Source organism: Lissotriton helveticus, chromosome 5_1 (genome assembly GCF_964261635.1).
Source record: "Lissotriton helveticus chromosome 5_1, aLisHel1.1, whole genome shotgun sequence".
NCBI lineage: Eukaryota > Metazoa > Chordata > Amphibia > Caudata > Salamandridae > Lissotriton > Lissotriton helveticus.
The window spans coordinates 1180376535-1180399385 of record NC_136065.1 but is presented as its reverse complement, the minus strand read 5'-3'; the positions used below and the strand labels follow the sequence as shown (position 1 = coordinate 1180399385).

The 22851-nt window shown below is 48.8% G+C and overlaps 1 protein-coding gene across 1 annotated transcript in view; it reads right to left on the bottom strand.

Moving 5' to 3' along the window:
• ATRNL1 (attractin like 1) overlaps nt 1-22851 on the bottom strand; it is a 2439979-nt gene that overhangs the window by 1449361 nt on the left and 967767 nt on the right. The window lies entirely within an intron of this gene.

Below are 22851 nucleotides of genomic sequence, written 5' to 3'. Positions count from 1 at the left end.
TTCAGTAAGGGACACTTGAATCCGCCCTCTGTTCCATTGGCTAGCTCCATAAATGGAGGCTAGCCATTGGAACAGAGATCTGTCCGTCAAGGCCGGACCAGATTCGGGGGCGTTCCCGAGATTTTTTCCCTGGGCGTTCCCTCTGTGTAGTCATCGGGCGGTGGGCGGGGTTTCTTTTTTTTGTCGTCCGTGTTTGCTTTTGTCATTCCGAGGCCGACCGCCGCCGGAAGAAGTCTTCCTCTGGTAAGTGCTTGCTGTGTCTCATGTCGTCTGTGCCGTTCCGCCACCTCCCCGTGTGAAAGTGATTTGTTTCTGGAGCTCGGCTCGGGTCCATTCCCGCCCCCCGCCCCCCTCCAGCTTCCCCACCCCCCTCCCGCTTCCCCACCCCCTCCCGCTCGGAAGTGCATGTGCAGTTGCTCATCTTGCCTTCCCGCCCCCTCCTCCCCGTGTGTCCGTTCCGCCCCCCTCCCCGTGTGAAAGTGATTTGTTTCTGGAGCTCGGCTCGGGTCCATTCCCGCCCCCCTCCCGCTTCCCGCCCCCCCCTCCCGCTCGGAAGTGCATGTGCAGTTGCTCGTTCGACTCGGGGTGGTTCTGTGTATGTACTTGTTAGCGTTGCATTAGCATGCAGAAATGCACCCAGGGGCAGTCACCGGATCAGCTGTGTATGTACTTGTTAGCGTTGCATTAGCATGCAGAAATGCACCCAGGGGCAGTCACCGGATCAGCTCCAGTAGCTCTGGTGTCCTTGGCATTCCTGTGATTGTTTCTTGTCTGACTTTCAGTTAAAAGAGCAATCACTGGTGGTGACGGTTATCACTTGTTGTCATCATGGAGGCTGACATCTCGGGATTGCAGTGGGTAGGTGCAGAGAACGGTTTGCCATCCTCTAAGAGTACTTCTCGGGGAGCTTTATGCCCCAGTTCTAATGTCAGAGTGGAGCCCATATAGCGCTACCTCGTCGTAGCCCTTTTAAGAACTGCCATCTCAGACAGACGATGTGGAGTGAACTACCAATAGAGGGTAACGAGGCGGGACATAAAATGTTAAAAACTTGCAAGACGTGCCGCACAGACCTGTAGAACTGAAAGCAAAAAAAAGGGGGTGGAGGCGCAGGGAAACGATGAATGACAGGGCACAGCCAATTGGAGTGGAAGAGGCGGTACCAGGGCGTGATAGAGGCGCGGCCTATGTAGATAATGAGGCGGCTCTTGAACACCTGAGGAATGAAAGGGGGGAGCGGTCGCCAAAAATAGGTGGGCGGGGCAAGGGCGGCCAAAGACCGACCGCCAGTGCAGATTGACAAACTCTATCAGCTGTTAAGGTCTTGAGCCCAGCCAGTGACCCCCTGTGCGTTGGGAGGCAATCCGCGCAGAGAAGGAAGAACGCGTGTACTACCAGTCCAGCGAGGTTGCTGGCTTAGTACAGCGACAGAGGTGCCTAGACACGGAGAGGGAGGCGCTATACAGGCATTTCCTGCGTGAGCCCGGCAGCGCGGTTCATTGGTGTCATTTGGGCACAAAAACCGAAGCGACATCTTGACAGAGGTGCCTAGACACGGAGAGGGAGGCGCTATACAGGCATTTCCTGCGTGAGCCCGGCAGCGTGGTTCATTGGTGTCATTTGGGCACAAAAACCGAAGGGACATCTTGACAGAGGTGCCTAGACACGGAGAGGGAGGCGCTATACAGGCATTTCCTGCGTGAGCCCGGCAGCGTGGTTCATTGGTGTCATTTGGGCACAAAAACCGAAGGGACATCTTGACAGAGGTGCCTAGACACGGAGAGGGAGGCGCAATACAGGCATTTCCTGCGTGAGCCCGGCAGCGTGGTTCATTGGTGTCATTTGTGCACAAAAACCGAAGGGACATCTTCGCTGTTCGGAGGAGTCCGCTGCCAGTGAAAGAAACGGTGCTTCCCAATTCCATGAGTGGAGGGGGTGTATCTGGGAGAGTGAGTGTGTGCTTCTAGGTGAAGAGGGAGGCCCCTAGATTACAGAGGTGGGCCAAGCTAATTTATTTATTTGTTACATATATTAATTGCATAAGAGGAAGGACGAATGCGTCTCCGTGTGTGGTGTTTTTTTTCTCAAGCGAGGTAAGCTGCTGTCGGTGTGTACTGAGGAAGGAAGCTGTTAATGCGTTTACTGATTAGTACGATGCTACATAGAGAAAGTGGAGGCTTAGGGGGGTAAAGTGCTTCTTGTGTGTAGAGTTGTGGATCTTTCAGCTAGGTAAGGGGCAACTCTGTTGAGAAGGGGACGCCTCTGAGACGTAAAGTCCTACAGCTGGTACAGCCACTGGTAAGTTGCTCTAATATGCGCTTCACCCCCTTGAATAGATCCTTTGCACATACCTACACACCACAATCTGACCTGCCAGTAGCATGCAGGGTCTGTAGCTTTGTTTCTTCTCACCTGTCCTGCACTGAGAAGGTCTGAGCATCTAAGCTGCACAAATTCACCTGCATTGGTCAGTGACCTACGACTCATTTTTTTCCGTCTTAAAAATCCAGCCTTGCTTCCTGGCTCATTGATGGAACCTCCATTGTGCACTTGGGGCCTGCATCACCCATCTGAAAGGGCGCCACCACTGGTCACAAGTTCCACAGCCAGTGTCTAATTTTAACTGGTGGCTGCAGGTGGTGGCCCGATGGCACTTATTTTTGGGGACCAGTGCTCATTTTTTGTTTTCAGACTTTGACCCAGAGCAAGAGAGAGGAAACACATGCAAGGGGAAGGGAGGAGAAAGAGCAATACGGACAATGACAAAGGGACAAAGCAGTGATGATAAGAACCTGAAAGCGTGAGATAACGAGGCAGAGTTTCTGGTGGTGGATTAGAGATGCATGAGGTGGAATCAAAACTATGGAGCCTTGGTTTTCGCCACCCTCAATATTCATTAGCTCTGGCCGCAGAGTTATGAGCAGAAATGTGGAGCTTGGCTCTTAATTCCTTTACAAATAAAGTACTGACCACAGCAGACTTTCAGAAAGTTTTCCTTGAGCACATTCTGTATCCTCTATCTGCTTTGCTTTTGACTAGGCACTGTGTGTGTTTTTTTGTTAAGGATCTAACTAGTAGTAATGCACATACTTAGGTTTTAAGGTTCCAAGTGGGTTGATAGTTTGTTTTAGTTGATGGGCACCTAATTTGACAGCCACCACCACTGCTATCCCAAAACATCTATTCCTGTTCAGCTACAATGGCCCCGAGGTCAGCCGCCACCCTCCCAAGGGAAGACTTCTCCTTCGTCAGTCGTACTGTGAAGTTCCTGCTCTTCTTCTTCAATATGCTCTTCTGGGTAAGTGCTATTCATGCTATTAGTCCTGTTATTTGAACAGAGTGTGTATGACATTATGAAATGTCATAGGAAGCAGCCCTTGCTTGTCTTTTCTATACTATATCCGTTCAGTCATATGTGAATTTGAAGTGTGTTGTAGTTTGTGAAGTAACATTGATCACGGGGTACAGTAATACTGGACTCAATTGCAGACTAAGTTCATGGCATATTTATTATGTAAACATAGTGCATGTTTTTTATTGGTGCAATAATGTATGATAAACATATTGGTTTCAACTGACGTTAAACAAATTTAGGATAAATGCTTAGATAGGGGACCTCCGCAACTACCTGGGACAGTATACACGTGAGATCTGTATTTCCTGAGTGAGCGATATGTTGGAGGAAGCATTTCAGTGTTAGACGGGTGTAGGGGGAAGTCTCTAACGGAGGGCGAGTGACAGGGTGAAACCTGCTCGGAAGGGCAGTAAGATATCCAAATGGTTGTTTCTGTTTGAGGGCAGAGTAAGGGGGGACCCGAGGGCTCTGGAGTGGAGCAGTGCCTGCTTAACGCATGGGCACGCTGGTCAGTTGCCCAGGGGCCCACCGGAAGTGTTGCACAACAGCACTCCGGGCGGAGGCTTATTTGAGGCAGATGCTGTGTGTGAGGAACTGCGACATCTTTTCTGCATAAAAGCTGCGGCAACTTTTATGTGCTTCTTCGTGGTTATTAGGGAAGGTATTCCTTGTACACAGAGCCACTGCTTAGGAACCCCCTGATGTTTATCAATCTATTCTTTATGTAGCGCCTCCTAGCTCTGTTCGGCGGTTTGTAAGCCCTGTGTAGCCCAGATCCGCCCGGGGAGGCTGTGCACGTGCTGTGTGAGCACTCGCAATGATACTTTCTTTACATTTTCCTCTTAAGTATGATAGTTTGTTTGGCTCATTTGTGTGCTTCTATGCATGTTCCACTAGCGTGTTGTGCATTGGGCTTGCGTGCGAAGCACCATATCAGTCATTCATTCCAGCGCCTAGATGCCTTTTTTTTTTTATTACTGCGCTAGGTAAATGTTTATTTTCTTAAAAATTAATTTACATTGACTGGCGTGTCAGGACAGCGTGTAATGTTTGTGAGCGCTCTTGGCGAGTGAGGTGATCTGTGCGCTCCAAAGGTGGGAGAGATGGTGATGGAAGCGCCTCCTCTTCGCTTGGTGTCAGGGTGAAGTCTGCTCTGGGTGTGGCATAGACGGACGAGGACAGTCTCGGGGGTGTTTCTGCCCTGAGCGTGGGTAGGATGTTAAGGACAGGGGGATACTCTGGAGGACCTCGGATAATCGCAGTTTGGTTTCTTCTGTGCTGCAGTTCTGCAGAAATGTTGTATTTGCTGGGGTTGGTGCTGTGTAGGAGATATGTGTGAACTCACAGAGTGGGTGAGATGCCCAAGGGAGTACTTTTGTTTTTTGTCCATATCTGAGCGAGAAACGCGAGTTCTTGGGGAGTGGAGAGTGGAGAGTGCAGAGGGAGTGGAGAGTGCAGAGGGAGTGGAGAGTGCAGAGGGAGTGGAGAGTGCAGAGGGAGTGGAGAGTGGAGAGTGCAGAGGGAGTGGAGAGTGCAGAGTGGAGAGTGCATAGGGAGTGCAGAGTGGAGAGTGCATAGAGAGTGCATAGGGAGTGGAGAGTGCATAGGGAGTGGAGAGTGCAGAGGGAGTGGAGAGTGCATAGGGAGTGGAGAGTGCATAGGGAGTGGAGAGTGCAGAGGGAGTGGAGAGTGCAGAGTGGAGAGTGCATAGGGAGTGCAGAGTGGAGAGTGCATAGAGAGTGCATAGGGAGTGGAGAGTGCATAGGGAGTGGAGAGTGCAGAGGGAGTGGAGAGTGCATAGGGAGTGGAGAGTGCATAGGGAGTGGAGAGTGCATAGGGAGTGGAGAGTGCATAGGGAGTGGAGAGTGCATAGGGAGTGCAGAGTGCATAGGGAGTGCAGAGTGCATAGGGAGTGCTAGAGAGTGCAGAGTGCATAGGGAGTGCTAGAGAGTGCAGAGTGCATAGGGAGTGCTAGAGAGTGCAGAGTGAGTAGGGAGTGCTAGAGAGTGCGGAGTGCTAGGGAGGGCTAGAGAGTGCAGAGTGAGTAGGGAGTTCTAGGGAGTGCTAGAGAGTGCAGAGTGAGTAGGGAGTGCTAGAGAGTGCAGAGTGAGTAGGGAGTGCTAGGGAGTGCTAGAGAGTGCAGAGTGAGTAGGGAGTGCTAGAGAATGCTAGAGAGTGCAGAGTGAGTAGGGAGTGCTAGGGAGTGCTAGAGAGGGCAGAGTGAGTAGGGAGTGCTAGAGAGTGCAGAGTGACTGCAGAGATTAAGCTAATGGCGATGTAAATGGCAATGCCATTTATTTATCTGTTTTCAAAACCAACACAAATACAAATTTTGTCATTTACAATGCCAATAACTTTTCCAAAGGCGAAACCATTGCATTGTAAATGCTTGTTTACCTCTGAGGTCATGGAGCTTTCTTACTGGAGACCCTCAACTGGGGGTCATGCACACCTTTTAGTGCAAGGCAGTTCACGTCTGACTCAGTACTCACTGCACAATAATACACAATAAATCAATGCCCAGAAAGGGCTTCTGCTTTTAAAAGGGAGATGTACTTTAATGCACACATAACTAGATACTGCACACAATATTTCAAAAGAGTATAAGATCCCACAGGTTCCCTCAGTGAAATTTGACAGGTCACCCTGTAGGTGGATACTGCTTACTTCCACTACAATCAGCTCAGGAACTAATGCACAAGTTACTTACCTTTGGTAACAATATATTTGTAAGAAACATTAGTTAGTGTTAGATTCCTTACCTTAGAATATCCCCAGGCGTCAGACTGGATCCGGAAAGTTTTCGTCAGCAGTACCCCTGCGCGTCGCTAGGCGTCATCTGCGGCTCCGCGTCCGTTGTCGTGATCGCCGGGATGACGTCGTCGGAGTACTTAGACGCCACCCTCGCACACTGAAATCAGTTCTGTACATAGCTTTCCGCGCCAGTAACGCAGAGCCATTATAGAAACCGACACTGGTGCCATGAAACTAGGGTCCTGAAAGGGATGACCGTAACCCTAGATATCGGTTTGCAGAACGGGGAGGATGGGTGAGGCGGTAAGGAATCTAACACTAACTAATGTTTCTTACAGATATATCGTTACCGAAGGTAAGTAACTTGTGTATCTGAAAGAAACACGTTAGTGTTAGATTCCTTACCTTAGAATAGATACCCCAGCAATACCAACCCCGGTGGTGGGTCTGCGAACCAAGATCACACCAGAAAGTCCTGGAGTACAGAACGGCCAAAAAAGCCATCTCTCCGGACTTGGCCGTCCAGGCAGTAGTGCTTAGCAAACATGTGCAGCAAGGCCCACGTGCCGCCTGACAGATGTCCTGCAAGGGGACTCCCTGACCAAGGGCAGTAGTAGCCCCCATGGCCCGAGTGGAATGGGCGCGCAGCCCAACAGGAGGCTCCTTTTTCGCCAAGGAGTAGCAAACCTTGATGCACAAGATGAGCCACCGAGAGATGGTCTGCTTGTGCACCGCCCGTCCCTTCATAGCACCCACGTAACCAACAAAGAGCTGGTCGGCCACCCGGAACTGGCATGTGCAATCTAGATAGAAGGAGAGCGCACGTTCTGGGTCCAGACGGTGGAGCCTCTCTTCCTCCTTCGAAGGATGCGGAGGTGGAAAGAAGGTGGGCAAGGTGATGGACTGCCCGATGTGAAAGGCTGTGACTACCTTGGGCAGGAAAGAAGGACGAGTCTTCAGAACAACTTTGTCCGGATGGACAGAGAGTAAAGGAGGTTTTGAAGGTAGAGCCTGGAGCTCACTCACTCTCCTGGCAGAGGTGATGGCAACCAGGAATGCAGTTTTAAGAGTCAGAAGACGAAGAGGACAGTTATGAAGTGGCTCAAAGTGAGCGCACTCAGATATGTCAGAACAAGATTCAAGCCCCACTGAGGCATCACAAAGGCAACAGGAGGGAACATGTGTGTAATGCCCTTCAAGAATCTATTTACAACAGGGTACTTCTTAAGGCTGATGGGACTTCTGAAGGCTGAAATGGCCGAGAGGTAGCCCTTGAGGGTGCCCAGAGCAGAGCCCTGCTGGGCAAGAGATAGAAGGAAGAGGAGAACCTCTGAAAGGGGGGCAGAGAGAGGATCCACAGCCTTTGCTGTGCACCATGCCACAAATTTGTTCCACCTGTAGGCGTATACCGTCTTTGTGGAGGGACGCCTGGCTACCAGAATCACATCACAGACTTCAGGAGGCAAGTCAAATGGCCTCAACTGTCGCCGCTCAATCTCCACGCATGGAGGTGGAGACTGGACAGGTTCGGGTGGAGGACCATCTCCTGCTGCTGCGACAGAAGGTCCTCCTGAAGCGGCAGACGAATCGGGCGATCGACTGACATGCTGAGTAGCTCGGGATACCAGAATCTTCGTGCCCAGTCCAAAGCCACAAGGATGACTTGGGCCCGGTCCCGCCTGATCTTCTTCAGCACTCTGGGCAGAAGTGGTATAGGCAGAAAGGCGGAAACCAGAGCGCAGATCCACTCGCGACAAAAAGCGTCTCCGAGCGAGTGCCAACGCGCAGAACTGATGACATTGCGCGTTCTCTTCGGTGGTGAATAGATCTAACCAAGGCTCTCCCCACTGCTGAAAGAGACTTTGCACCACGTCCGAGTTCAGATGCCATTCGTGATCGTTCATGCACCTGCGGCTGAGCTAGTTTGCCCTGGCCCCACCCGCCCTGTTTGCTGCAGTACCACATGGCGGTGGTGTCCGTGAACACCTGTACTACACTTCCCCGGACAGGGGGAAGGAATGCCTTCAGTGCAAGGCGGATCGCCCGCAGCTCCAAAAGGTTGATATGGAGCTGGGACTGCGTCGCAGACCAGAGGCCTCTGATCTCCCTTTCTCCCATCTGGCCCCCCCAACCCAGGAGGGACGCATCTGTAACCACTACGTGCTCCGGTTGGGGAAGGGAAAGAGATCTGCCGCTGACCCAATCGCGTTTCGTGAGCTACCACTGCAACTGGCTCGCAGTGCTCTCCGAGATCAGGACGTGGTCGGATAGGTTGCCCTGATACGCTGTGCCCACTGAAACTTCAGGCTCCACTGCAGAGCCCGCATCCGCCACCTGGCGTAATGCACCAGAAGGATGCAGGAGGCCATCAGCCCCAGAAGCCGCAGCGTCAACCTGACCGAGACTCGGGATAAAGGCTGAAAGATCGGAATCAGAGCCTGAATATCCCGAACCCGCTGTTCGGGGGGAAAAACCCCAAACTGCGCTGAGTTCAGAACCGCTCTGATGAAAAGGAGCTTCTGAGAGGGGCACAGGTGTGACTCCGGCACGTTGATGGAGAACCCCAGCGAGTGCAGGAGGTCGGCCGTAGTCTGGAGTTGGGAGACGACTGTTTGGGGCGAGCCTGCCTTCAACAACCAATCGTCGAGATAGGGGAAGACTGAAACCCCTAATCTCCGCAGATGAGCTGCGACCACCGCCATCACTTTCGTGAACACACGTGGGGCCCTGGTAAGGTCGAAGGGGAGCACGGTAAACTGAAAGTGCTCGTGGCCTACCGTGAACCTCAGGTAACGCCGGTGGGTCGGCAGGACGGGGATGTGGAAATACGCGTCCTGCAAGTCCAATGCTACCATCCAGTCTTCTGGGTCCAGGGCAGCTAGGACCTGAGCCAAAGTCAGCATCTTGAACTTCTCCTTCCGGAGGAAGCCGTTGATGCTCCGTAGGGCCAAGATAGGGCGTAGGCCTTATTGCCCTTCTTGGGTACCAGAAAGTAGTGGGAATAGCAACCACATCCTACTTCTGGCCCAGGAACGCGCTCGATGGCCCCCTTGGCCAAGAGGGCCGTAACTTCCTCCTGCAGAAGTTGCAAGTGATCCTGCGACATGTGGTGGTACTGCAGTGGCAGGGCTGGAGGGGTCGCTGCGAAGGGGAGGGAGTAGCCCCTTCGGACGATTTGCAGCACCCACCTGTCCGATGTGATGTTACGCCAGTGGGGGAGGTAATGGCGGACCCTGCCCCCCACTGGCGTCGAATAGCCCTGAAAAGCCGAATTAGGAAGGCTTAGAGGCAGATGCTGCGGGGGCGGGTGTGGACTGACCCTGCCGTTGTACCCCAGTACCGCCACGGCAGTAACCAAGTCAGAGACCATATTCAGACTAGGCCTGTGGCCTGTGGATGCCTGGAAGTTTAGGGGGCGCCCCTTCTTTGGCCACGAAAGGGGCGAAAAGCGGAAGTTCCAGGCTCTCGGGTGGGGTGAACGGACAGGAAGCTAGGATCGCCCGGAGCCGGGCGGTGGCGTCGGGCAGCATTCCGATCGACAGGAAGGCCCGTGGAGGGTTTGGACCAGATGCCCAGCAGAACGTCAGTGAGGGCCTCGTTAAACGGCAGTAGAGGCTCCGAGGAGCATGCTTGCGGTTTGAGCACCTCAGTGAGGAGGTTAGTCCTCACGGCCGCGACAGGGAGCTCAAGAGCCAAGGCCTTGGCCGCCCTAATCGACACCACGCTGTAAGCAGCCCCCTCCTCCGTAGCCACCGAGGGAGGAGAGACCAATCCAGTGTTGGGCGAAGTGTCCAGACCACTGGCCTCCCCTAGCTCGTTTGCCCAGTCCTGGCTCAACTGGCACTGCAGTGCCAGAGGGTCCTCAGACCCCGCCCAGTCCTCCTCGTCATCCATCTCCTGATAGTCAGGAAAAAATGATGGAGCCGGGTCGTAGGTGAATTGCTCGCCCATCGGCGCTGGGCGGCGCCGGTCCGACGCCGGACCGGGGCAGGGACGACACCCTCAGAGTCGGCGCCAGCGGAGGAATCGTAAGGTCTACTGGCGATGACACGGATCCAGGCCTGGACCCTGTGGGGCCCTGGGGCATCGGGACGGGAGTCGAAGACGGCCCCGGGGCCGAAGCACCCGACAGCACCGGGCCGGAGCCGCCGGCCCGCTAGGGCTCCCAGACGGACCCGCGGGGCCCGAAGGCGCCTCGACAGGGTACCACGGAGAGAAGGGACTCCTCATGGACACGAGGAAGTCACGTATCTCCTCCGGCATCGCGTGCAGCCCAGGGACCGTCGGGTGTGGAGCTGGACGCGGCGCTTGCGGCTCCAGCGGAGCCGCGTGGGCAGTGAGCCCGAACCCCTGGCCGCGTCGCGGGAGCGTGGGGGGGGGGGGGGAGTCGGAAGAGTGATGACGTCTCTTCGACTTCTTTTTCGAATGCCTTAACTTACCTGAGGACTTGGAGTCCGACGAGTGGTGGTGACTCGATGAGCGGCGATGACTGCGGCTCCGCAACTGGCCCCTCAACTTCCTCCTAAACCGGGTCCTCGAGCGACACGGAGCCGACTGCCGGAGCTCGAGCCGCTTACAGGAGCGCTCCCGTCTAGCCTTCGAGATTAAGGCCCGGCAGTTGGGGCACGACTTGTCATCGTTGTCGGCCCTGAGACAGTAAAGGCACCGACTGTGGGGGTCGGTCACCGACATCAAGCGATGACAGTCCTCGCAAGGCTTAAACCCAGGCACCCCTATCGGCACCGCGAGTCGAAGGTCGACTCGAGAAGTGATCAAAATATATCAAAAAAGGTAGTCAAAAAATGACTTGGAGAACTGCTCTTCCCGGATCTGCGCTTGCTGGAGCGGAAAAAAGAAGAACTGACGTCAGCGCGCGAGGGCGGCGTCTAAGTACTCCGACGACGTCATCCGGGCGATCACGCGTCGACGACAGACGCGGAGCCTCAGACGACGCCTAGCGACGCGCAGAGTACTGCTGACGAAAACTTTCCGGATCCAGTCTGATGCCTGGGGATATTCTAAGGTAAGGAATCTAACACTAACGTGCTTCTTTCAGATCCTGCAGCTAAACCAGCACCTGGCAAACTAGGACTTCTGCGGGGTCACTCAAGGTCCATCACATGAAGGCTGGCACAACCACAATGCACCATGCAGGCGCTGGCTAGGAAAAGGTCTTCCAAAACCTCCCCCTAAGGCAGCTCGGAGTGACAACTCCTCACAGAAGTGTTACTACAGTAACAACATGCTGTTACGGGACAACTTCCTCTGGAGGAGGCACATCTGGCTAGTTGGCTGTGCTACTGTGGGCTCCATCGGCTTCTTATATCTGATTTGTCTTCTTCTTCCTAGGTGCCTATGCCTTTGTCCTTAGGAGATGCACTGGTAGGCACTACATAAGAGGCACCCTAGCTGGGAACTGCCAAATTTGCCAATTCAGGGAACGGCAACACAGTGCCAAGAATGACATCCTGCACCGTCAATGGGCAATCATCAATCTTACCAGAGTCTCAAGGTCCACCACTAAACTGTTCCTCAAGTCAACTTCTTTCAACTGGAATAAGGTTCTAGATGCTGTGTTCTATGTTGAAGCCTAGTGCAAGAAACAACCACAATCTTTGTCAGCGTGAACCACAAAGATACGAAATTAAGTATTTATGCAGCACACATCTATAAGGTGAAACCACAAGAGCTATCCCTCACCAATTTAAACAAATACAGTCAAATGTAATTCATAAAATAAGACCAAAAAGCCAAGAAGCCGAAAGCGCTAACTTTGGGTATCTGGAGCCACTAGACCAGGACAAAGTAACAAGTTTAGTCCGGTTGCGATGGAGTGCTGCTCGGATACAGGAACTAGGTTACTCCTGCTGAAAAAGTTAGCATCTCAAAGCCCAGCTTGCAGAGTTCAAAACTTCAGGATTTCACAGGAGAAGCTCAACTGATGTCAGCTAAAGAGTTCAGGGCCTAGGGAGGCACCTCTTGGCGAGCAGGATCCCACTCCAGCAGAGGCCAGTAAGGTTCAGTCATGGCCAGTTGCAGAAAGTCAGCTGGGGAGATGTAGGGAGGCCTAGGGAGCTTGTTGTGTCCCTGTAGCTCAAGACAGGAGGTCAGCCAACTGACAGGAGGCTAGCCTGGGATGAAGGGAGCAGGTCCAGTCCTCATTCTCAGAGAGCTGAGCAGGCTTAAAGAAGCAATGCAGTCCTTTGGGAAACAAGGCAGGCCTCAAGCAGCAGGGAAATCCTCTGGTAGCAGTACAAGAGTTCTCTGACAAACAAGGCAGGCTTCAAGCAGCAGAGAAGTCCTCTGGGGAACAATGCAAGCCTCATGAAGCGGTCAGTACTCTGGGAGCAGCAGGGCAGTGTTCTGAAGAACAAGGCAGGCTCAAGCAGCAAGGCAGTCCTCTGTGGAACAAGGCTGCCTCAGCACAGCAGCAGAGTAGCCCTCTGGGGAACAAGGTAGTCCTTCATCTGTAAGCCCACATGAAAGGAGTGTACTGATGAGTAGCTCAGGCGGCACAATATTTATACCCGGTGCAACCTTCTGAAGTGGGGGAAACTTCTAGTCCACCCCAAGAAAGTTTTTCTTTCCACTTCCTTTCCCTGCCCTGGCTCAAGGAGGTCTAGGGTGACAAAAGGCTGGTGGCCAGTTCAGTTGTGAGTGTCCAGGAGGCAGCCGACTGAGCCAGAGAACAGATCTGCCCCTACCATCTTGGCAGGATGGTATCTCCCAGCTGCATTCAGGTCCTACTGTTCACTGTCTGGGTCCAATATCCATTCCTAGTGGGGAAGCAATTAACAGGCCGAAGCAGCTGGAAACTTGTAGAAGGCCTCAAAGTTTATGGCATTTATTTTATTTATTTATTTATTAGATTTATAAAGCGCCTGACTCACCCCAAATGGGGTATCTCCGCGCTGAGGACATCTGGTAGATACAACATAGAGAGGGCAAGAGAGGTTAGAAGAGCTGAGTCTTGAGTTTTTTCCTAAATGTCAAGTAATTGGCTTCTTGGCGAAGGTCCAAAGACAATTGATTCCATAGTTTAGGGGCTATGTAAGAAAAGGATTTTCCTCCTAATCTGGTTCGCTTGATGCGAGAGATAGTAAGCAAACTTTTCCCTTCAGATCGGAGTGAAGACGTTGGAATATATTTGACTAATTTTTCAGTTATATATGTGGGGCCCATAGAATTAAGGCCTTTGAACACCAAGCAGCACACTTTAAAGTGGATTCTCTTGCGAATTGGGAGCCAGTGCAGGCTACGTAGAAGAGGAAGAGAAGGGGCCCGATAGGGGGCACTGGTCACCAGGCATGCCGCAGTATTCTGCACAGCCTGCAAGCTTTGTAGATCAGAGTCCTTAGCGGATACTATCAAAGCATTGCTATAATCCAGACGACTTAGAACTAGTGCATGGATAAATGTTTTGCGCGTACTCATAGGAAGAAAGTGGAAAATCTTCCGAAGCAGACAGCGCATAGAAACAAGATCTTTTAACTGTTGCAATGTGACCCTCCAGATTAAGGTCTCTGTTGACTAGCACCCCAAGGTTTTTCACCACTGTTTTTGGGAAGGGGGCTACACCCAGTTCTTCAGGCCACCAACCAGGAGACCATCTAGAAATGGCATCCTTAAAGAGCATAATCTCTGTTTTCCTGCGTTTCATTGCAAAAAATTACTCTTCATCCAAAGGGTTATTGTTTTCATGCCTTTGGAAAACACATTGTTATGTTATGTTATGTTAGGGGTGGTTTTGTATAGTGCTCAGCTACTCCGAGGAGTGTCCTGGCGCTTCAGACCTAACACGGAACAGAGAACAGGCAAATGGGAGATGAGCGTTACTGGACAAACAGCCATGATTTTAAATCCTTCCTGAAAGCTAACAGATTGACATTCTTTCTCAGAGACACCGGCAAGGTGTTCCATAGTAGGGGCGGCAGGCGTCTAAAAGACCGGCCTCCTATCCGCGCTCTCCTAATAACGGGGATCGAGGCCAGGGCCAGGGACGCTGACCTCAGAGATCTAGACGGTTGGTAAAAAGTCAACCGTCTTTGGATGTATTTAGCACCGATATCATGGAGAGCTTTAAAGGCAAGAGTAAGCGCCTTAAAGACAATTCGTTTCTGGATAGGAAGCCAGTGAAGTGTCTTCAAGAGATCAGAGGCTCTGGCTCTCCGCTGGAGGCCAAAGACGGCTCGCGCAGCTGAGTTTTAGACTACTTGCATGCGTTTGAGAAGATACTCTGGCAATCCGAGGTGCAGGACGTTGGCATAGTCAAGGCGAGACCCAATTAGTGCCTTTACCGTAACTTTCCTATGAACCTGCGAAAGCAGAGGAAGGAATTTTCGGAGCATCTTAAGGAGGCCAAAACATTTCCCTACTAGGCCAAGAATCTGAGGCTTCAACGACAAACCATTATCAATCTTTACTCCAAGGTTCTTGGCCATAGAAGAAGCAGCCAACGGAGGGAACATGTCCACAAGCCACCAAGACTGCCACCTAGGATCTGACAGGCAGCTGAAAAATATCACCTCAGATTTATCCGAGTTGCACTTCAGGCTGTTTTGCTGGAACCACTTAAACACCGCCCCCAGGCAGCCTCTGATGCTCTCCCCATCGAAATCAGACCCCTTATCACAAGTGAACAGGAGCTGGGTGTCATCGGCGTATGACACGATCTGGGCGCCAAACGACTCCGCCAGTGCCGCCAGGGGGGCCATAAAGATGTTAAAAAGAGTCTGGCTCAAAATTGAGCCATGAGGGACTCCCACCTCTAATGGCGGAACCACGGCAGAGAACGGAGGGGCCCAGATCGTTTGGCGCCGGCCCGCTAGAAAGGACTTAAACCAGCTGAACACCGTCCCCCGCAGACCGATCTCACTGAGTCTTGTGAGGAGACCATCATGGGGGACGGTGTCGAAGGCCGCCGACAGGTCAAGCATCACCAACATTGCCTTACCCCCCGCATCCAAAACCTCCTTGATTGCCTCCGTTACTTCCAGCAACGCTGTCTCCGTGCTCATATTAGCACGGAAACCCGACTGAGTGCAGTGCAGAATGTTATTCACCTCAAGGAAGTTGGAGAGGGAGGAGTGAACATTCTAAACATCTGGGGTGTATTTGTTATAGGTAAAGATCAGTTGCGTGTCATCTGCATAGGAAATTGGGAAAACCCCAATTTTCCTAAGCAGAGCAGCTAAAGGGGCAACATAGACATTAAACAAAGAAGGGCTAAGACAGGAGCCCTGTGTCACTCCTTTTGTGACACGACTGATCTTTGATTGGAAAGGGTCCAGGTTCAATATTTGTATCCTATCTGTTAGAAAGTCCTGTATCCAGCTCAAGGCCGAATTCTGGACCCCTATGGAACGTAATCTATCCACTAGGATTTGATGGGATATAGTATCGAATGCGGCGGATAGGTCAAGCAGTACCATGAAAATGCTAACTTTCTAAATGAGCTATTTTCAAAACTGTAACCTACAATTCAACTTTACCATTAAAAAGGATTTTAAATAACAATTAATTTGAGTCCAAACATGGCATTTTTAACTGTTCCTAATCAAAAGAAAGCACATGTTTAAATTTAAGAAGGTAACCCATTGTTATCCTATTATAGAGGTAGGCCTGACAGCAGTGAAAAATGAATTTGGAAAATTTTCACTACCAGGACTTGTAAAACTTAAAACCACATGTCCTATCATTTAAATACCATGCACTCTGCCCTGTGGGCTGTTTACGGCCTACAATAGAGGTGAACTATATGTATTAAATAGGACGATGTATGCAGGGCAAAAGGTGAGACATGTTTTTAAAGAGCTAGTTAAGTGGGTCCAACCGTAGCATTTAATTTGTAGGCCAAAGTCACATGTAATGCTACTTTACATAGGGTCTTATAAGTAAATTAAATGTTGCAATTGGGTTAAAACCAATTTTAATGTGTTTAAGAGGGAGCATAAGCAGCTTAGCATTGGTTAGCAGTGGTAAAGTGCTGAGTCCTAATGGCAACAAAAATGTTATTCAGCAAACAGGAGGGGAGAAAGAACAACGTTTGGGGGAAGACCACACCAATGGTGCCAGGGGTAACACTTAGCTAGCCTTCTCTTAGGCAAGTTGAGAGAGGCTGAATTACCAAAACCCAGTGGTTACTGTACAAAATAATTTTCTGCCATAATTCTCTAATTAACAGAAAGATAAAGAAAAACTCGAGATACCTCTCTCAAATGGATAAAGCGGATTCTGGTGTTAGCCTCTACCTGTATCTCGGTAGAGTTCTCCATCTATCGATTCAAAATTTGTAAGAATGCTGGATGCTTAACGGTTTGAAACCATGACTTCGAATCACAACAGGTGGTGGGATATCTAGTTTACATTAATTCTGTCTTTGAAGGATTGTATTCCAGAAAGATCCTGGAGAAGCATGCATAGACCGCTTCCAAAGCCAATGGTTTCCTATTAGCAGTACCCTGTTCCTCCTACCTATGTTTGAGGAGGATATGGGGGCCCTCTGCATACATACAAAATAACAATTTATAAGCATGCAGCCGAAGGACAAAGATAGGGAATACAATTATTAGCGAAAATGCAGAACACTCTGGCACTCCCCAACAAAGAGATACAAGGGCAGACGTAAAATAGGAGAGTTGCACAGTTTGCATCCTATCACTGAAAAACAAATCAATCCAGCTAAGAAACTTAGAGGATTGAGAGGCTAGTGAGGCAATGAAGAAGGTAATAGTCAATGTCTTGACAGCAACGAAAAGTACCCGACACCACCGGTCATCCTCAATTCATCCACAAGTAATGCAACTACAGCTTCACGCCAAGCGCCAGGCCGAAAATATTCCTAGGAGTGATATGCATGTTTTAGTAGCTTCAAGAAATTACTCCAGCCTTCCCAATGGAAGTACCATGATAGTCCACCATAACACAAATTTAAAAAATCAGGCACATTCCCAGCATACCTAAATACAAGTAGAAAATATCTCGAGTTAAGTCATGACCGAGCAGCATGACAGCACCAGAACTTAAATATTACTCACCACTCTGATCACGGTTGGACTGTGCTGTGGCAGAGAACCCAACATCATTATCAACCTTTCAAGGTGCTGTGTCGTAAGCACCTTAACAAGAAATGCCGGACAAAATATGAACCAGGCACAATCTCCACCTGTGAGATCCAGACTCTTACACAGTGTTACAAGACTGTGACTGACTACAAAACAAAATGGAGTTTCACGAAACACACTGTTGAGTGCCTCCTTGACTCAAGAGAAAATCTATAAATATCAAGCAAAAAGGGAAAGCAGCGATACTTAAGTGGCTAATTAAAGATATCCCAGGGAGCAACTCAATGAAAAGAAGGTTGCAGAAACAATTTGCTCTCAGCGTGGTATGCTGGATTTGATTACACAGTCTTTCACCATTCACTAACTTGGCTCCATTATCTCAACAACATCAGGCACATCACCTCTGGTTTTACAACCTGGGCTCTTGTCTCATCTAGCCTATTTATAGAATGTGCACAGTAATCTCAACTGTGCAGTGATTAACAAGAGGCAAACTGCAAATATGGACTTTTTTTGTATACCTTGGCCAACACGTTTTACGGATTGGTATATTACTAACAAATGTTAGTGATTCGAAGCATTACAAACACAAGTGGCTCTTTCCCAACTTAGACCCTCATTCCACCTGCATTACGATTCAGGCACAAATTGGAGTTTGCATCAGAAATGGATGTAGAGATATGCAGTAATTATTACACTCTTCAGTTATTTTTTCAGTTTTTTTCTTTTAACTCCAGCACCGTTTTTTTGTTTTTTTTTTCTTGTTTGAAATGCCACAGCACCGCGAGGTGCTTGCTCCTCCGATGTGCACACAGAACGGTTTTCCCCCGTCGGAGGAGCAAGCAGACCGTGGTTCGGCAGCGTTTCAAACAAGAAAAGAAAAAAGAAAACGGTTAACAGAACAGATCCACCCAATCGGTAATAGCACACTCACATGATCATTGAGCTACCGGACTTACAAGAACACGTCCAGTCAATGTCCTGAGGAGAACCTTGTTAATTGCAGGAGGTTCAAAGAGCGTTGGCGAAAAAAACATTGGGGACTATTTTTGCATGAATAGGAAAGTTTCAGTGGGCATTTGTAATAAACAATCATCCAACCAAAACCAACCACTTTGCAATCCCAATGCGTTATCATTTGGCAAGAGTTTCACACTTTACAGAACAATAGTCATTGTTGTCTCTTGTTTTAGTGAGGACACTGCTTGCTTAATTATTCTCAGAGGTCTTATATATTCAATGGAATCTGAATTTTCAAGTGTAATGTTGATTTATTAATTATGCTTTATTTTGTCACAGTTGTTTTGATACAAGAGAGTCATATTGAGCCCTGAATAGACTCACCATTGTTCTGAGTTAATAAGGTCACAAATTCATGGAAAGCACTAAATGGCCTTGTTTTTGACATGTAAGAAGTTATGTTACATTCTACAATGATTTAGAAAAATTGTTAATAAATACAAGGATCCAGCTAATTGATTCACTAGCCCTAATTTTGAAAATGAATTCATGTGTTAACTATCACAGCTAGATCCATCTAAAAGTGGCATTTTCAAACACGGAATTCAAAACAAACTTCACTAAAAGATGAATTTTTAAATTGTGAGTTCAGGGTCCCCAACCTCCAAATTTCTCTCTTTTCCCAATTGGAGGTCACACTTTTAAGAGGTTACAAGGCAGCTTCAATGATAACCTACGGGAGAGATAGTCCTTGAAATAGTGAAATACTGCGAATTGCGTTTTTCACTATCAGGATATGAAAAACACACCAGCTAATGTCGTACCTTTTAAATACACTGCACCCTGCCCATAGGGCTACCTTGGGCATACCTTAGGGGTGCTTTACATGTAGTAAAAGGTAAGGTTTGCACCTAGCAAGTGGGTGCACTTGCCAGGTCAACATGGTAGTTTAAAACTGCACTTACAGACACTGCAGTTGCAGGCCTAAAACATGGTTGCCGGCTACTCATGTGGGTGGCACAATAAGTGTTGCAGGCCCATTAGTAGCATTTGATTTACAGACCCTGGGCACACATGGAGCACTTGACTAGGGACATACCAGTAAATCAAATGTGCCAATCATGGATAACCAATCACAATTACAATTTACACTTAGAGCATATGCACTTTAGCAGTGGTTAGCAGTGGTAAAGTGCCCAGAGTCCTAAAAACAGGTCAGAATAAATAGGAAGAAGGCAAAACATTTGGGGATAAACCTGCAAAAAGCGCCAGGTCCAACAAATATCAATGCAATACACAACTTCGAAGGGCGTTAAGTGAGGTCTCATCAGATCGGCGGAAAACTTCTGTGCTCCCGCTGCACCCATCTCTCCCGAGACCACCAGTATTTCTGTCTAGCCTGGAATGGGCTTCGGTCTCCTTCAAATACTTGGGGATACAGATTTATCACACACAAACTGATTTATTTGACGGTAATTTGGCAGGTGCCTTGAGAAGACTTCGGGCGAATGTGGCCTTCTGGCGAACGCTCAAACTTTCAATCATGGCTCGAACAGCGTTATCCAAAATGGTAATACTGCCACGCCTTTTATAATATTCTGTCAATCTGCCAGTTGTGGTGCTCAAACACTGGTTCCAGACTCTCGATGGGATAATGCGGGATTTGGTGTAGGATGGTGGTTTGGGCCAGTCCAAAAAAGATATCCCGGAATACAGTTTTTAAACTAGTGCAATTCAACATTATACACAGAATTTACCTTACCCTACAGAGGTTAAATGTGGTATATGGCAGGGAGGACCAGGCCTGTGCTAAGTGCTCACAACTGGATGCAGACTGCGACCATATGATTTGGTCCTGTGGGCAACTAGTAGACTTCTGGTGCAAAATTTTGGATATGCTTAATGGTGTCTTCTCTAGATCACTAGCATGTTCCACGGAGATTTGTCTGCTGGGATTATTTCCGAGACCTAAGCCACAAAGACTAGGACACAGGTTTATAGATTTTGGCTTTCATCCTGGCCAGAAGACGGATAGCTCTTGGGTGGAAATCGAAACATGCCCCGCTGGTGGTGGCCTGGGAGGAGGATGCTACTCGCTGGCTAGTCATAATCCTCATCAACCAGGCTATCTTGAATCCAGTGGTAGAGTGAGCAAGGAACCCATGTCTGGGCATACCATGCCAACTTAGGGCAAACAAAGCGATACCAAAGAGGATGATGGACGGAGCGTTTGAGCAAATCAAACACTCACCCCCAGTCAACTGATCTGGGTTTAATCCATCACCATTCTTTAGCTCACTCCACCACCTTAGTTCGGACATGGCCATATGCAAATCAGTCTGACCCTGTGCCTCATGGGAACAGTCCAGTCCGAACTGCCAAGCCATGTCTTCCCTGGACCGGAAACAAGCATCCTGGGTCCGGTTTCGGATTCATAATCCTCATCAGCCAGGCTATCTTGAATCCAGTGGTAGAGTGTGCAAGGGACCCACGTCTGGGCATATCCTGCCAATTTAGGGCGAACAACGCGATACCAAAGGGGATGATGGACGGAGCGTTTGAGCAAATCAAAGACTCACCCCCAGTCAACTGATCTGGGTTTAATCCATCACCATTCTTTAGCTCACTCCACCACCCCAGTTCAGACATGGCCATATGCAAATCAGTCTGACCCTGTGCCTCATGGGAACAGTCCAGAGCAGAGGAACTAGCTTTGCAGGGTTCTGCCACCATAAACCGCTGGCAGAACCCTGGGCAGATATGGTGAAAATGTGGGAACAAAGACACACACCTGATCAGACCCAGAGTTCATCCTCGACCGAATCGGACGGATAGTGAGAAGTACTTATTTAGATACCACGACTCTTCACTTTCCCCTATCTATGTTGGGACCTACTTCCCCCGCCCCTCTTTTGTCAAACACAGATGGAGATTCTTTACATTACAATCGTATTTTAAATGCACAGACCTCTGTTGGTTTAGAATTAGTTGTAGTTGAGAATTTGTTTTGTTTTGTATAGTTTATCTTTTTGAATGGCATCTTTTATCAGCCTGGCACTGATTGTCTACATACTGCTGAGCTGGTAATGTGGACCACAACCAATGTTTATGGACGACAAGATACAAAATAGATTCTCACCCACTCCCCACTGAATCGGATTTAATAACAATTGACTGTTACGAAGATGCTTTTATTCGCCAGGAATTCATACTTCCAGTACTATTACATGTATATGCGATACTGAGCTTAAAACTAACCATTGCCTTGCAGGGTGCGCTTGTAATATTATCCTAGCTGTAATCCAAATGTGCTGTAATGAAAGTGCTCTTGCTATACTTTAGTAACTGTGCTGATTATCTTCCCACTATTTGTATAAATACCAATAGAAAGATATTTAAAAAAGAAAAGTGAGGTCTCATCAGCATTACTTTACTGGTATACATCAGCATTTTCAGTTTGAGTCTCTCATTTATTTGCTTGGATCTGCTAAGTGTGCAATGCAAATCTCCCTTATTATACAGATGCTTTTAAATGGGCTTTATTTGAGTGAACCTCTCGTTCTTTCCCTGGATTATATCGAGTGCTTTTTCATATCTGAATCGTTGCTTAATGTGAGGGCCATTGCTGGACTTTCCGTGCATGACTATAGCTCACTTAGCTAATACCAACAGGAGGTCCACCATTCTCATCCCTCTCTTCTCACTTACATATAGGAGTTTGCAGGTCTGTAAAGGATTCTGGGGGTCTGGCAGACATATTGCTTTACTGAGTGATGCTCCCCACTGTCCTCTTGCCTTAACTTACTAGGCTGACCACTAAGGGTTGAAGCTCGAGCTGTGAAGATGGCAGCACGAGCAAGGCACATGTAAGTAGGTTGTTGCTTTAGACAAAGCAAAATATTTCCTCCCTCTCAATCTAGAGCCATTATTTATTTGGGGTAGAGGAAAATTCATGCCCTGTTTCTGGTGACATTCTAGGTGACTGAATTACCTTCCTGGCCCTGGAAAAAACAGATCTGACATGACGTGGTACCCAAAAACAAAGTTAATACTTGGACATTACCTCTGGGACTGACTAAGTGAGGGATAGTTCAGAGGCACCATCAATAAACTGTAAAAGAAGAATGCAGACCTTAGGGACCACTAGATGCTGTGGTAGCTGCAGTTGGGATGATGGGACATGTTCTAGCCTGTACTTCAAAGAACTGAAGGTTTGAGTGAAGATAGAGTGGAACAAAGGCCAAGCAGGAAGATGCTAAATGGGACCGTGCTTTGTATTGAAACTATCCACACAGCATTGCTTCCCATTTGTCTGAAGAGAATTGAAGGCATCCCTGGAGGCATGAATAAGTCAGATGGAAGGTCAATGAGGGCACCGAATATCAAATCCTTCACTGGAGGATTTAAGATGCCACCCGTAGAACCTTCTCTACTAAGCCTATATTAAACACCATAAAGAAAAGGATATTTAGAGAGAATATGAAATGGGTACTGCCATGGAATCAATTGAGTAATACTAGCACTATCCAAGTTCTTGCTACTGCCGGAGGGACAATTTATAAACATAGGAAATAAAAAGGAAAATACTGAGATATGCACAAATTAGGTACAGTAAAAACTATGGTATTTGGAGGGCCCTGTAAGTCGTTCATAGCACATACAAAGATAGACTATGTCTAAGTGTAAAATGTTATAAAGTTCTGGGAAAATGCAGAATAT